Genomic DNA, 15,428 nt, shown 5'->3' with positions numbered 1-15,428 from the left:
TACTTTCCTTTTCCCCCCCTTACTGATGCAGTTTTCACAACTGCCTTCTTACAAGTTGTCTGCAGTTTGTTGTTAAATCAGTTTTGCCCACAAGACACTAATTTTTTAAAACAATGTTCTGTATGCTTTTTATATGATGTGTAGTCTATGATGGAGCCATGGACATAGGAATTAATGTTCAATCTAAATCACCATTTTTTCCAGTATGTCTAGTGTAGTAGACACACACCAGGCTAGTGTATCTCAAAGGATACTGCTTTGCACCCAGCCTTCATGCTGTTCTCTACCTTCCTTACAACCTTTCTTCAACCCTTTAAAGGTCTTGGTATTTCCCTTGGGCCACAATCTGTGAATGATCTCTTCACCTGCTCTCAGAAAGCTTTAAATTTTGCTTCTGTGGTCCCTGGTGCAACACCAACAGCCCTTGGCAGAGCAGGACCTGGCTTCTCTTCTCATGCTTTCAGTCCCTAATGCTCTGTGTGAATTAAAGTCTTATACTCTCTCATGACTGTATCAGAAGGAACAGCCCTGCTTTCACAGAGAAAAAGATCATATGCAGGAGAGGTACAGCTTCTTTCTCTGGCAGAACTTTAGGTTGCCATGTTGAACCTTTTTCCCATGGAATATAAAAGATATTGAAATACCTGTGAAGAAATGATAAGTTAGCTATTAACTTTGGCTAGAGTTTTTTTTTTTTTTTTTTTTTTTTTTTTTTTTTTTTTTTTAAGTGTTTAGGGCAACTGAAGCTAAAAGCAAGTCTCTTGTTTTAACAGGTATTTTAATCTGAATGAAGAAGCTTTTTTGTGTGTAGAAAAAACTTCAGATTCATGTCTATCTGAAATGCTCCCTAATTACTGAGGCATTGTAAGCTATCAAGTAAATATTAGATATACATAGGCTTTTATATGAGGACAGACACTTGCAAACAGTGGAAGGGGTAATACTATGGCACATCAAGGCCTGTTTACAGAATAGCTCTTAGGTACACTTGTACAACAAGCAAAGCCATTCAAACCTACTCAATAGAAATAATTCTCCCTGATATTTGGAGCTGTTATGGGTTTATGACAGGACCTACATGGACATTTTCCAAGCCACAAATTATATAACAGAAGAGGTTGGGAGCAAGCAGTGGATTTACATATTCAAAGTCAGTATAACACAATACACTGTTAATAAGTAATTGACTGTAAATACAGTTCTCTACAAGAAGATTAACTGTGCTCCCTTTTGGAACATAAGTACTTGAGTGAACTCCTCTCCTGAAAGAGAAATCAAATATTTGTGGGTGTCTTCTGGAGGTGAAAAAACCCCTTTTTTGGGTTAACATAGGAGTGTATTTTTATAAAAGGTATATTTTTTTCTTAAGTATAAAGTAATGTTTGAGTAAGTTGCAGTTATCTGGTGATGAATACCTGAGGATTGTTGGCTGTTGAGAAAGTGTGAGCTTGATTTGAATTACTGGCTTGTATGATGTGAAGAAATTGGATGGTGTGTGGTGCTGTGCATTGGGCCAGTCTTTTGCTGCTATGCTGCAGGATTTGCCTCTGAGGACTAACAAAGCCTTTAGTCTAGTTCATTTATTCATTCACATTTGTGCTTGCTTCCCTTTAAAGGAACTGAACCCAAGTGCCTTAGCAAAACCTAAACTTTCTGCTGGTTTAGCCAGAGAGCACGGTTGTATCTAGCTGGATGAAAGCTAAGTACAGTGATGGAGACACAGCATGAGTGTCTCTGTGTACTGTCCTTTCTCCTCTCAAACGTGTCAGAGAAGCCAAGGGGGGAAATGTTGAATTAGTGAAGGAAGAGAATGAATGTGATAAAGAGAGATGGATATGGAATGCCAGAGGCACCAGTGAGCAGATGAAGCAGACTGAATGAAGAATGGTGATGGGAAAGACTGCATGCTTTCTTTTTGTGTAAGACTAATGGAGAAGTGTGTGGTTTATCAGTTTTCACTCCCTGTCTCCAAGATGGTTGCAGCTATGACTGTGCAGGACTGACACTGGGCAAGGTGCTCTGTGTCCTGTCTTCTGTAGCTGCTACCTGGCCAAGGTAAATATGCTTGGCTGACCTGGAAGTCTGCACACCATGTCTGTATTTGCTGTATTTGATAACTGGTGCTCTTGAACCTGTGCAGCTGCAGATGGACTTTGTCATGCAATCTGAGCAGTGTCTGTGCCAGCAGTGCTCTGAAGCCTCAAGTGAGACCACCTAATATCTGAGTGACAATCCTACCTCACACCAAGTCCCTGCAGTCCCTGCTTGCTACTTTCAGATTACATCTTTTGTAGCAAGTGACTGGCTATTACACAGCCAGGTCTGACAGAAGGAACAGTAGATCTCCTGTTGTTAAAGTACAGCAGTTGCACAATTTCCTCAACCAGGAAAAATCGGGAGTGTGCCTTACACAGTTCTTTGCGGGACTACGTCACCTTTATGGTCAAACTGTCAGAATTTTGAAAAGGCAAACTATTGCACATTGAAAGGTGAGCATAGAGGGATAACCATCAGGGGTTGCTCTGGACTTGCTGCTTTCACCAGTGTTTCTATCTCTAGAAGTCTCTTTGCAGTATGTGAGAGCTGCAAGTTAACTAAATGTCACATTATATTGTGTTGTGTGATGCGCTGGCAAACTCTGCAGTGGAGTGGGACCAACCATGCCAATAGTGAAACTGTTCCCAGTGAAGTTCTATTTGCATTCCTTGTAAAGTGCTACTGCAGCCTCTGAAGGATTCAATTTCCTTCTATTTTTGTATCATTTTCCAAGTCTGTAGTTAATATTGACTGACAGGGCCAGCTGAGAATCTTGGGATTTCCTATTACAGATAATTAAGGAAAATACTAATTCATGCACAGACAGATGCCTTGTTGTAAATTGCACTGCATGAGTATCTTTGCCTTCACTGCTAATTCTGTTTCCTACTGATTACTGAATCTGACTCATTGTATAAGGTGCTGGGGCATGCAGCATGTTTCCAGCCAGGAGATGTGTAAAGAAAGCTGCAGAGAAGCTTGATCCTATGTTTTCTGAAGTGTTGTTTTTATGGGCCAGCTCCCTGAATTGTTCTGTACCTAAGATATATGACAGCTTGTATTTTATACTCTCTTAATGGAGCTTGGAGAAGGACCTGGGAGATGGAACTGCCTTCATCAAGGACTTTTCCAGTTCACCTTATTTATTTCCAAATTGGTGTTTGGTTTTATTTTAGGCTAAATTTAAGCTTCCTGTTTTGTTCAAAAGAGAGATTGCTGTCAGGGAGCAGTAATAATAGGTGGTTCTGCAATATAGGTGAGCCAGAAGCAGAGGATACAGCAAGGCAGGTGTAGAAAGTGTCCTCACCAATGCCACAGGACTTGTGCAGGAAGAGCAGAGAAGGCCCAGTGGCAGCCACAGCCATTGTGAGACAAGTCTGGTGTTGTATCAGGGTCTAATGAGAAAGGTGAGTTAGGGTCCAGCAGGGATCAGCAGGGCACGTTAATTGTCAGCATAAGCATTTGAACAAGCGAGTAGCTGGTGATAGAAGTACAAAGATGTTCTCTTCAGCATCTTGTGGAATAAATGTGCTTCCTGGGAGACTGGCTGCTTATCTTGTCAGTAAAAAGATCTGATAGTAATCCCTGTTCTCTAGGAAGGAATGTGCTGAAATCTCCTGAGTCATAACTTGCCAACAAGCAGAATGGTAAAGGTTGTTTGTAACATGTCTAAGTACAATGAAACATGAGTGGAGAGGAAGGAGATCTGTGCTTATCTTGCACCTTCTCAAGTGTCTCCTGCAGAGGGATATGAGACCAGGTTTGCTGGAGCCACACCAGTTTGCTCCCATGTGCCTACACTGGGTACCAGCAGGAGGGACATTCCGGCAGTTCTGCCTTTTCCAGTCTTCTGCCTGATGACGAGGTAGTTTGAGTGTGCAGGCTCAGGCAACAAACACCTGCAGTACAGGTGGGGCCCCCAAGAGAGTTAGCAGAGCTGCTACTTTGGTGATGGGAAAGACTTTCCAGTTGGAAACAAACCAAACTTTGTCTGTCATCAAGGAAACACACAAGTATGGCCTGGAGCAGATCAGAGCTTACCCTTCAGCACTTCCTGCAGATAAATTTTGAAGTTTTGTTCTTTCAATATCCAAGTTATCAATCTGAGGGCACTTTGAACAAATCAATGCTGCTAGCAGGCATGCTTAACAGTAACTTCCTTGTGCTGGGGAAAAACATACAGATTAGATTCCTGGAGTTCAGCATGAAAGATGGGAAATGAGTAGAAATGAACAGGACATAAGTTTAGTATACTATGAATGTACTTGGGCTGAGGTTGCTGAGTGTCCTAAAAGACAAGATACAGCAAAGCTCAGTAACTGGGTTTTGACAGACTCCATTGCATTACCTTCCTTTCTATCTCTGTTGTGCCTCTACTTTTATCTAATTTTATATGTTCATGTCTCAGCATAGTTAACTCTGACTATGGTCATTGATATCCATTCAGTGAACTGCTTTTTACCAAGCCTTGCTTCTAAGACTCTTAACCCCTAAATGCTGGGGCTTGCTATTAGCTAGTGGCAAAACAAAGGCAATCCACACACCTCCAACTACTAATTCCCTATATGCTCTCCCTTGGAATGCTGCAAAAACTATGTCTAGCCATGCACACATATTCTACTGATCTGAACAACCCAGTCAGCACTGAAACTTGTATTTGCTAGCCATGCACTTCAGTTATCCTAACCTACAGCATCAGTGCTACACAGAATAAGGTGTTCTGTGGGCTTTAGCTAAGGTCTTAATATTAGAGAGGTGAAGTTAAAGTATTTTAATGTATAGGTATTAGTGTGTGTGTATACAATGCCATTTTGAAAAAGTATATGACTCACTTGGCACTTACTAGCATATGGAGTTTATAATAGAATTATAAAATAGCCCTGCTGAGAAGGGACCTCAGGAGGTCTCTCATCTAGCCTCCAGCTCAAGGCAGGGTCAGCCCAAATGTCAGACCAGACTTTCAGGGCTTTATCTAGGTAGGTTTGGAAACCTTCAAGGATGGGAACTGCACAATCTCTCTGGACACCTTGTTTCCCTGCCTGCAGAGGTTTTTCTGTACCTGCAGCTGGAATTTCTGTCAAAATTAAATTTACAATTAAATTAATATTGTAAAACAAGTGTGTTGGATTGTAGTTCAGGAGTAGTGTCAGATGCAGAGCTGAAAATGTACATGGGCCACAAGGGAAATGCTGCTGACGGGGACAGAGGCCAATGTCTGCCAAATCTGTTCTAGTTGGGATCCAGGGGCCCTACTGATGGTTCTTAATTGCACATGGAGCTCAATGTCTGTAACTCAGCCAGAGCAGAGGCTGCTACAGAAACAGTGCCATGCCACCAGGAGTAACCTGAAGTAAAACAAGTGTTCGTAAAAGTTACATTTGATTAAATCTTCCATACCTTGTTTTCCTGAGGAGTTTGACACATTTTCCCCCCTGCAATCTAGGCATGATTCGTGTCTCTGTCTGCTGCTCATTTCTTTGTAGAGCAGCAAAACCAGCAGGAAATTGATGTGATCTTCTTTCATTGCTGCCCAAAAGGTTCTGAATAGCAACCCTGGAACAGAGTGGGCTTGTTGACTTCATTCTGCAGCTGCATGAAAAATCTGCCTCTAAGCCTGCAGCTTCAAGAAGACAGCACAGCATCTGTTCACATAAAAGATAGCTTTGAGTTTGTCTCTTTTTAAATAATGAGAAATTTAAACTACTGGATTTGAATAGAAACTTGGAAACAGGTTACTAGGCTTCCCTCATTTGCCAAGGAAAGCTCTCCACTTATCTTTGACAAAGGACTGGATGAATTTTCTTCAATTTAATTTAAATATTTTTTCTCCACATGTAGAGAAATTAACATCTAATTTATGAGACACTTCAGTTCTGGAATAATAATTATATTATGTCAATCTCTGTTTAGTCAAAGTACAAAGTCTGATTTTTATGGGATGGTTCTTTCTATATGTATCCTTTATATGCATTTGCTCATTACCATGATAGGTTCCTATCAGTTTGTCAACAATGTGCCCTTCACAGAAGGTATGGTTAACCCAGGGTCCAAATGCAGAGTGCCAGGGAGTAACATCTGGGCATCTAATTTCCATGGGATCATGCATAGTTCTGCTCTGATAAAGTTTAATGCATCATGTTTAAAAACAAAAAAAAAAAAAGGAGTTCTTTGATCAGATCTTGAAGTTGCAACAGACTGCAGTTTCTCTAACATCTTCCTATTCTAATTATGTACACAGGTTTGTAAAGCCATTATTATGGACATATTGTAAAGTCAATATTGAACTATTGCTTAGCAGATTTATAGCCTGATTTCTAAAAATGTTTCTACAGCTTCTTTAGAAATTGTTGCCTTTATAGTCCAGCTTAGAAGTTTTGTTATTGAGTACTGGGAACAGCATTTAATTGGCGAGTATTCTACTATAAAACCAAGATACCTTGCTCCTGTCTGCCTTCCAGTAACCTACCTGCCTGTGCAAATCTGGCTGATGTGTTCTATCAGAAGCAATTTTTCAACTTAAACTTTGGTACTCAAAAAAAAAAAAAAAAAAAAAAAAAAAAAAAGAAAAAAAAAGAAAATCTGTGCGTTCTTTGTTCTGAGATGCCTGGGTTGATACACTGAGAGTTGTGTGGATTTGTGGTGGTGGGTGTTCATTGCCAGGTGGCCTCATCATTCTGTTTTTGTTGTTCTGGGACAGTTTGCTCTGGAGACTGTCAGACTTAACCAAGAGACTTTTGTACAGGAAGATTCATCTCCTCAAAGGAAGGATATGCAGGATAAAGAGGTAAAAAGCTTCATGGCTTTGTTCAGTTGTATCTGAAAGGACCTCAGTATTGGAGATGAAACTAAGACAATTCTAAGCCTACCAGAGGTAGTAAGGGCAAATTTTCCTAATGCAGTGGGGGTGGCTAGAGCTCCATCAGTGATGTTTATGGCCAGTTGTTTGGCAAGGCTGTGATTTGCAAACCTTGCATTATATTCCCCTGTCAACTGCAGAAGGAATCCCTCAGTCACAAATTGTCTCAAACAGAAATATTCATGTCTATACACAGAGCTAGTTTACACAATGGAGCCCAGTGTAGAAAGGAAGATGAGTCTGGTGCCCAGAGCTGTAGGTAGTGCTGCTTTTCCTTGCTGTGTTTCTTCTGCTTGTCCCAGCTGGCAACTGAGGTGTCTCTGAGTGCACATCATGCATATTGCATCCCTTTTCTGGGGGTAAAGCTTGCATCTTGTGAGGTTTTATTGAAATTCTGGCCCCACAACTCTCACTTAGGGAGTTTATTGGTATTTATTCTCTTATAAGTGCTGACTGAAATGACATTTAGGAATGTCTGTATGACCTGCCAGATGAATACAGCTGTGACAAACCAGTTCAGCACTACAAACAGCAAGGAGGTGTCAAAAGCAAAGCCATGAGCTTGGTCAGTTAATCTACTCATTAGATCTTCATTTTTTGGAATCTCTGCTAAAAGGAATGCACCTGAAAGCAAATGGAGAGGTATTGAATTTTTTTTTTACTATAGTTGCATTAATGAAATAAATCATGAAGAGTAAAATTGGAAATATGTCCAGTGTAGTCCAGCAAGCCAAAAATCCACTGGCCTATCTTAATCTACAGTTGCCAGTAGCAAAATGTGGGACTCGACAATACCTTCAGGGTGATAAAAATGCAGTTTCAAATAGTTAAGAATCAGATGAAGTCAAAATCCAATTTTGAAAAATAAATACAGGTTCATTAACTCTAACACCTGATTGTAGCGTGGTTCGTAGCCTGAGCTGCCAAAAAATTATTAGCAATCCTAAGGGCAGGTACATAAATTAATGCTACTTCATTTTCAATAAATGTTTGGCAATTTCTCTTTTTACCAGTAGGTGTCGCTGGAGTCCAGCAGAGAGCTGTTACAGCTTTAAAACATCTTTTCTGCTTAATTGAACTTTTATTTCATAGAGGAACATTCATATGATGACGTACATACAATAAAAATAAGAACTGTGATCAATGCTCTTTCAACTGTTTTTTCTTGCCTTAGCTACTGATAACTGTTGGTGGATAATTCAATGATTTGAGAAAGATTCTGATGTTTTTTTCCTCTGCAGCATGACTGAATCTGGTCCAAGCTGATAATGACCAAAGCCTTCTATTTTATACAAAGATGAAACCACTTAGCAATGCCTGTATGATTACTCAGCCCTTGCCCAATCTTGTATTTCGTGGTGGGGAGAAAATGGAAAATAAGCCAAAAGACCTAAAGACTTTTTTTCTCCCTTTTTTTGGGACCTGTGTTGAAAATTAGAGTCTGGAAACTGATTGGGACAGGAAGGACCTGTCAGCCATAAAACAGCTCTCTGCAAGACTGAGAAAGCATTTAAGGAACAACATTTCTTACACTTTATATTAGAAGATGCAGCACTGTGTGGATGAAGGCTTAGAATTGAAGTAGAGCATGGAATGATTTTTTCCTTTTGAATGAACTGTAGTTCTTGTCTGCTGTGTGTTTGCTTGACAGCTGATCAGCAAAGGTATTTTGATTGAGATGAACTTTCAAGTATGCTTAAGTATCTACCATCTGAAAGTTTAAAAAACCACTAAGTAGACACTGGCATATGCTGTGCAAGCCACTTGGTATCATCACTAAAAGATAAAACGAATTCTGTTTTGTTTTTCCCAAGCCATGGTATAAGGCTTGTTCTTTATAAAAACCACTGGGGAGACATTTTGATTTAGTCAAAGCATCTTAGTTTGAGCCTAAACTCTTGCATCGGTAATTACTCCAATTTCTTTCAAATGTTTACTAAAAAATCCCAAAAACCCCTGTGCCACACAATAAACATTTATCTCAGATTTTCAAGGTCACAGATCCAGCAGAGAAGTCTAGCATAAGGAGGCTGCCTGCAGGCCAGTGTATTATTAGAATAATAATGTGGTTTTGGACAGTAAATTTGCCTGCTCTGTTGCCCTTACATGTGGCTGATCCAGTAATGAGTCATTTCCGTGACACATCTAAAGCACCAGGCAATGCACAGATGTTTTCAGCCTTTTGTTATCATCAGCTACTTTTCTGAGTGTACTCTGCCACCACTCATTAACAGGCCTTCTACTCCATGCTGTGGTGTGATCTTTGCCGTGGTGTCATTTCATGGGACATGGCTGCATTGTATGCAGGGAATTTTAAGAGTGAACAGGTTTGCAAAACTGGCACAGTGTAAGGTCCTGGACATACCAGGGTCTTGTGCAACAGACATTGCAGCTTTCTTCATGGTGCTGCATTGTAGTCTGAGTAAAGGTGAAAGTAATTTGTTTGGGGCTCTATTCTGGCAGGAAGCTAATGAAGTCACTAAATGATATTTTGTTGCCTCCTACATGTCCATGAGGAAATCTTAATTTGATTCTTTTTTTCAAGTTTCATTTTATCAGCTTAATTTGCTAGCTAGTACATGAATTCTGTCATGACGTTCAGGGACATGTCCACTCAGATCTCATTAGTTACATCAGTTTTAATTCTCTGGGGATTTTCTTCTCCAGTTGTAGTTGATGTTGCCGTCCTTTGTAGCTTTGCTCACAATCCTCAATGGCCACACATCCTGATTCCAGTGCACCAACAAATTTGTTAATCTGATATTGCTGGGCTTTAATGGTTTGCAACTACTATAGAAGTGCTTAGTTACTGGCCTCTTTCTAAAAAGTAGAAGCAAGTACTTGGGAAATACAAAGGTGAAAACAAAACTCTTGTAAATTAAAACCCAAAAAGTAATGTTACAGTCTACAGCATCTGCATGTGACAGCCACATGCAAATCCAATAATCACCACTAAGAGGAAAAGGAAGATAAAATGTTGGTCACATACCTGCCCTTTTTAAAAGATGAAAGAAGCAAAACAGCAAAATAAGCAACAGAAATGGCTTCTCCCCTATTGCTGGAAGAGGAATAGGATAGGACAATGACAGTTGCACCAATGAGCTTGTCATAAGAACCAATTTCTTTCCCCAACAAGCACTATGTGCATACAGTTTGGTAGGTTTCCTTAAGGGCTGTTGCTATAAAGACAGACAGAAATTCATTCAATAATAATGTGAAACAGAAAGATCTTAAAAGGAAGCTAAAAAAAATTGGCTTCCTTTGGAAGCCAAAAATTGGAAGAAGGAAAGATTGGTATTCAAGCTGGTCATCCTACAGGGCTGTGAGAGATCTCAGGTATTTGAGAGAGACAGCACCCTTTTATTCCTTATACAACAATGGGAACTTGCTTTGTTCAAAGGAAGGAACCTAGACTTTCCTTGTGGATTTTAAAGTGAGGCTGCATCCTTACTGCAAATGCCTTTTGGTTTTTTTCTCCCAAAACATGTTGGCACATTGTAAAATTTTCAGTGGGAAACAGCACAGGTCGTTACTTTCTCAGCAGAGCTTGCTGGGAATATACTGCACAGCAGAATAAAGTTCTGACCTTGATGATTATAACAAGGTGAAAGCTACTTTTTGCTTTCCCACTAGAGTTTCACCACAGGTTTTTCCAGTAGACTTACAGGCTGATCACCTAGGGAAAAAAGCTGCACAGAAAACCACTGAGAATTTAGCCGTAGGTGAATGACTACTGTTGGTTCATCAAGTAAAACGAGTCTTTCCAGAGGCTCTGGCATTGCAGGGACGATGCTGCCTCTCACATGATTGCAACAGATGGGTGTGCAGGCCAGAGAGAAGGTGGAGTAGCACAACTTTTTGTGAGGGCCTGATCCAATAATGCCATGATCCAGGGAACTTTTATTTTTTAAACCATGGAGAATGAGAACTGGCCCTTTGCTGTACTGATATAAGCATTCCTTTGGTCTGTCCAGCAGTGTTTGTTTTAACCTTTTGATTACTAAACTTAATGCCTTGGCATGACCTCCACTATGAGCAGGCAGCTACTGAAAATTATCATCCAAAGCTATATAAAGATCCCCTGTTTGAGTGCCTTTCAGTCCTCCTTCTCAGGGTTCAGTGTCAGAAATTAGCAGTACAATATCCATTGGAAATACCTCACTAAGAAAAGCCATATTCTTGACAGAAATTATACTTCGCTGTACAATGGGTTGCAGATCTCTCCTCTTTCCCTGCCCCTGTACTTTCTGCTTTTTGGTTTGCATGGCAAGGTTTTGGTAGCAGGAGTGGCTTCTGTGAGAGGCTGTCAGATGCTTCTCTTGTGTCCAATACAGCCAATGCCTGATGGCTCCAAGATGGATCCAGCACTGGCCAAGGCCAAGCCCAGCAGTGATGGTGGCAGCACCTCTGGGATAACAGACAGAAGAAAGGGAAGAGGAGAACTGCCCTACTTCAGCTGGAGAGAGGGATATGTGAGAGAGGGGAGGAGACAGAGAAAACTGGGAGCAAAGTTAAGCCTGGGAAGAGGGAGGACGTGGGGAAGGTGTTTCAAGATTTTAGTTTCATTTCTCATTATCCTACTCTGACTTGGTTGGTAATAAATTTAACAAATCTTCCCAAGTCAATTTCATTTTGCCTGTGACAGTAATTGGTGAGTGATCTTTCCCTGCCCTTTTCTTGACTCATGAGCCTTTTGTTGTATTTTCTCTCCCCTGCCTAGATGAGGAGGGCAGTGACAGAGCAGCTTTGGTGGGCACCTGGCATCCAGCTTGGGTCAATCCACCACGTCTGCCCTGTGCAGCCACTGCAGCTCTCAGTACAACCCTGTCATTCTTGCTGTCCTGTGCTGCTGCTCTTCCTCCTGCATGTTACTGGTGATATTAAAGTCTTAGTCACTATTTTAGGAGAAGGTGACTAAAATATGGTAATTAGTTACTTCATGTGTCTCTTTACCATCCTCTCACCTTTGCTGTGCAAATAGCAAGGGGAAAATTCTCACCCCAGTGAATCGAAATGGCAAGTGCCGTGTGCTCTCACCCCTGTGTGCCCGTGACATTTGAAGGACAGCAACAGGAGCACGGTGACTTTTGGCAAAGAAAAAGCTAAAAGCACCAAAATATTTAGCATTGTAAATGGTGCTATCTGGGACATGAAAGCTCTGCAGCACCTGTGAGTGCAGCAGGACATCTTCACTCCCATCCCTTCCCACCTGGACAAGAGGCAAGGAAGGAAGCACTACAGGAAGTTGGGAACTTGAAAGGCAAATGGTGACTAGGCTGAGAGGCAGAGGAGAAGGAGTAGACTGAGAGGCTTTCAGTTGTGAGGAGAGCATTTCATGCATGAGGAGCAATGGGGAGAGCTTTCCTATGAGCTACTGTTTGCTTCTTGGGTAGTGCTTCAAAGGGAAACGGTAATGATTATGAGCTTATTCCCTTTTTGTGGGAAAAGGACTGGAGCAAGGGTGTATTACGGTGCTAATTCATGTAGTTGATACAAAGGATGCCTACTGCTATGGGCCCTTTAAAACCTGTAGCCTCAGTTATGCAGCTGTTACTCTCAAATGCTGTGTTTTGTCCATGAGGCAGCACTGAGCAACCTTCCTGACAGCTTTCTGGAAGGATGTGAGTGTCTTCATCTGCCCCAAGAGTATCTGCTGCATAGGAAAGCTTCTGTTTTCCTACTGCATTGCCTCCCTTTTCTTTTGGAAGAAACTGAAACAGTTTTAAATGTTGTAATGTTTTTGAAAGGCTCTGTACTAGGTTGCAGCTCATTTGGAAAATTGTGTTGTTCATCCCGCACAGGTCCTGGCGCAGAACCTTAAGAAGAGAACTGAGAGGAGTCCAGAATGTATTAAGATGCAATGTATCCAAATAACTGTCCCTTTTATGTGTTCCTTCCTACTATGTTTTTATCTCTTTTATATCCACTTTTGATGCATTTGAGCTGTGTTTTTCAGGGCTGTCTGACTTTATTATAAGCAGCAAAGGTGATGGTTTCTTTTGGGGGGTTTGGGGGGCAGGCGGTAATGGGAAGCTGTAGGATTCACTTTGGCTTTCCCAGACAACTTTTAAGGTGGAAAAACTACAGTTTGAAAATGGCTGCATTATTTCCCACTGCTGTTCTCATGAAGACAAATGCCAAATGTTTCATGGGCTGCTTTTCTTTGTGAAAGGATTTGTGTGGTTGGTTTTGGGGATTTTTTTGTGTGAATGGAGATGGCAACCATCAATAATATAATTTCACAAAAAGCATAAAATACCTGTTAAATTCCAAGCTCCGAGAATGAAACATACCTACTGCCAAACACAGATGGCATTTGGCTTTTATTTGCTCTGCCATGGTACTTGCATATTTGAGGTGAGCCAGATGCAAATGGAAATAGCAAAGCTCAATGTGTTAACTGCCAAGCTTATTAAGATACAGGGTGTCAAATTTTCAAAGTACCTCAAGTATGTAGAGGCAGTAAAACTGGCACATCTCTGCTGTTCTTGAACACAACGAGGTTTGTTTTGCCATCATCATCCTAGTAAAAGGCTTCACTTCCAGGCTTCTGCTGGTAGCCAGGATAGGATAGGCAGCACATAAATGAGTTTAATTTATCCTCTGTTAGTCATGGGAAATTCCCTCATGACCATGAATCTGCAGTGGTTTGAATTACTCTGTGTGGGGTTTCTACAAAGACTGGAAACACAGCTAGAAATATGAAGCTAGCCCAGAGGTATAAGGTGTGTAAGAACTTTCAAATACATCCAATTACTATCATTAGACTGCAAAATTCTCTACATTACTGTACAAGTGACTTAGGTAGCCCAGGATTTACACTGGTAACAGAGCCAATTTAATTTCAACTCTTCCAGCTTCATATCAAAATAATTTCTTGGTGTTACTTCCTTATTCTGGCCATATTCTTCACTTTTTTTGGTTCTCAGGACAAACTTTTATGTTGTAAAGGACTTCTCAGAGTCTCAGTGTTTCAAGCTCTCACAGTTGTGTTTTCCTCTTTGTCTAACAGATCAGTCACCAAATAAGACTATGCAAACTCAAACAGGTTTAGCTATCCATTTTACTCTTAGAATTTAAATGAGCTATTTAGTGGCTCTGATCAAGAATATTCTCAGGAGAACAATCTTCTCAGTTTTTGTAGTCAAATTACGGATTTTCAAGTCTGTAGCCAGTTTTTCAGTAGCCCTTCAGTAACTGAGTCAGGTGGTGAGATAGAGATGAGCTTGTAAGCCTTGTCTGAAACACAACACAAACCTCAACCACAGTCCAAATGGAATTTGTACTTCTCATTGCAAGGCCCTGTTGGTTTTACCTCTACTTTCTCCAGCAGTGCCAGTTGTATACTGGATTTAGAGAGCACATTCACAGCATGTTTGTGCTTCAGAAGTAAGACAAGCTCCAACACATCAGTAGAGATGAGGCAAAGACCAGATTTACACAGAGGATCACTAAACAAAACCATAGTCTTGCACCTTCTTATTGTGAGGCAGTGATTTTGCCTTTGGGTAAATATTAAATTAAGAAAAAAACCTAGAGGTATTGAGACAACTCTAACCTCTTCTACGCAGTGAAATCAGCCTCTTAATTAGTTTTGCACTTGGGACTTGTCATGTAAAGCCTTATAAAGCTTCAAACGATGGTTTGAGTGTGAGCATGTGATGTGAAACCATTTTAGACTCCAAAGTTGTAGAATTTCATTTTACTTTTCTGAGTTCCTCACTCCTCTGAAAAATGACCAAACTACATCCGTGTGATGTTGTTTAATGTTTTTCTTGTCATGCATCCTTAGTTTTGTATCCCACAAGGATTTTATGACATACAGCCTACAGAATATAAAATGTTGGATTTGGTGAGTCTGATGTCCATATACATTTGCTGCATGACACAATCCGTATCCCACAAGGATTTTATAACATACAGCCTACAGAATATAAAATGTTGGATTTGGTGACAGTCTGATGTCCATATGCATTTGCTGCATGACACAGTCGTTGTGGAGCGTTTTTGCTCTCCGCACAGTGTGTATCATTAATTAAAGCCTCAAAGGTGTGCACAAATCTAACGCGTGTGGGTGGATGTAACAGCTTGTGGAAGTGGGAGCATGCGAAAGCCACGGTTGCACCGGCTGCCCCGCGTTGGCTGCGCGGGCCCTCTGTGCAGAGCATGTTTCCTCCCTGGAGCGGATGTGGAGGCCGGGCACTGTGCGCGCACTGTGAGTACCAGCCCGGGCGGCACCGAGCGCAGGGGGCTCCTGTGCCCTGCACGAGGCACCGCACACTGGAGATGGAGTGCACGCGGGGCCGCTTCAGCGCCCGCTGCCTTCCCGAACTCCCGGGCAGGGTTCTGACCCTCCGCGGCTCCAGCCGGGCTGGGGTGCCCGGGCTGCCTCGACATTCCTCGACGGGCACCGGGACCCACCTGGGCCTGAGCGCCATCGGGGTGGGGCCGGTCGGGGCTGCCCGCGGCGGGCCCCGCCTTCAGAGCCTCCGCGCGGGCCCGGGCGCAAGCGGCCGCGGGGAGGCGGCGGCTCCCG

This window comes from Onychostruthus taczanowskii, unplaced genomic scaffold, assembly GCF_017590055.1.
Source record: "Onychostruthus taczanowskii isolate IOZ18803 unplaced genomic scaffold, ASM1759005v1 scaffold22, whole genome shotgun sequence".
NCBI classification, from domain to species: domain Eukaryota; kingdom Metazoa; phylum Chordata; class Aves; order Passeriformes; family Passeridae; genus Onychostruthus; species Onychostruthus taczanowskii.
The sequence above is the reverse complement of the archived record's forward strand: the minus strand, read 5'-3'. Positions refer to the sequence as shown.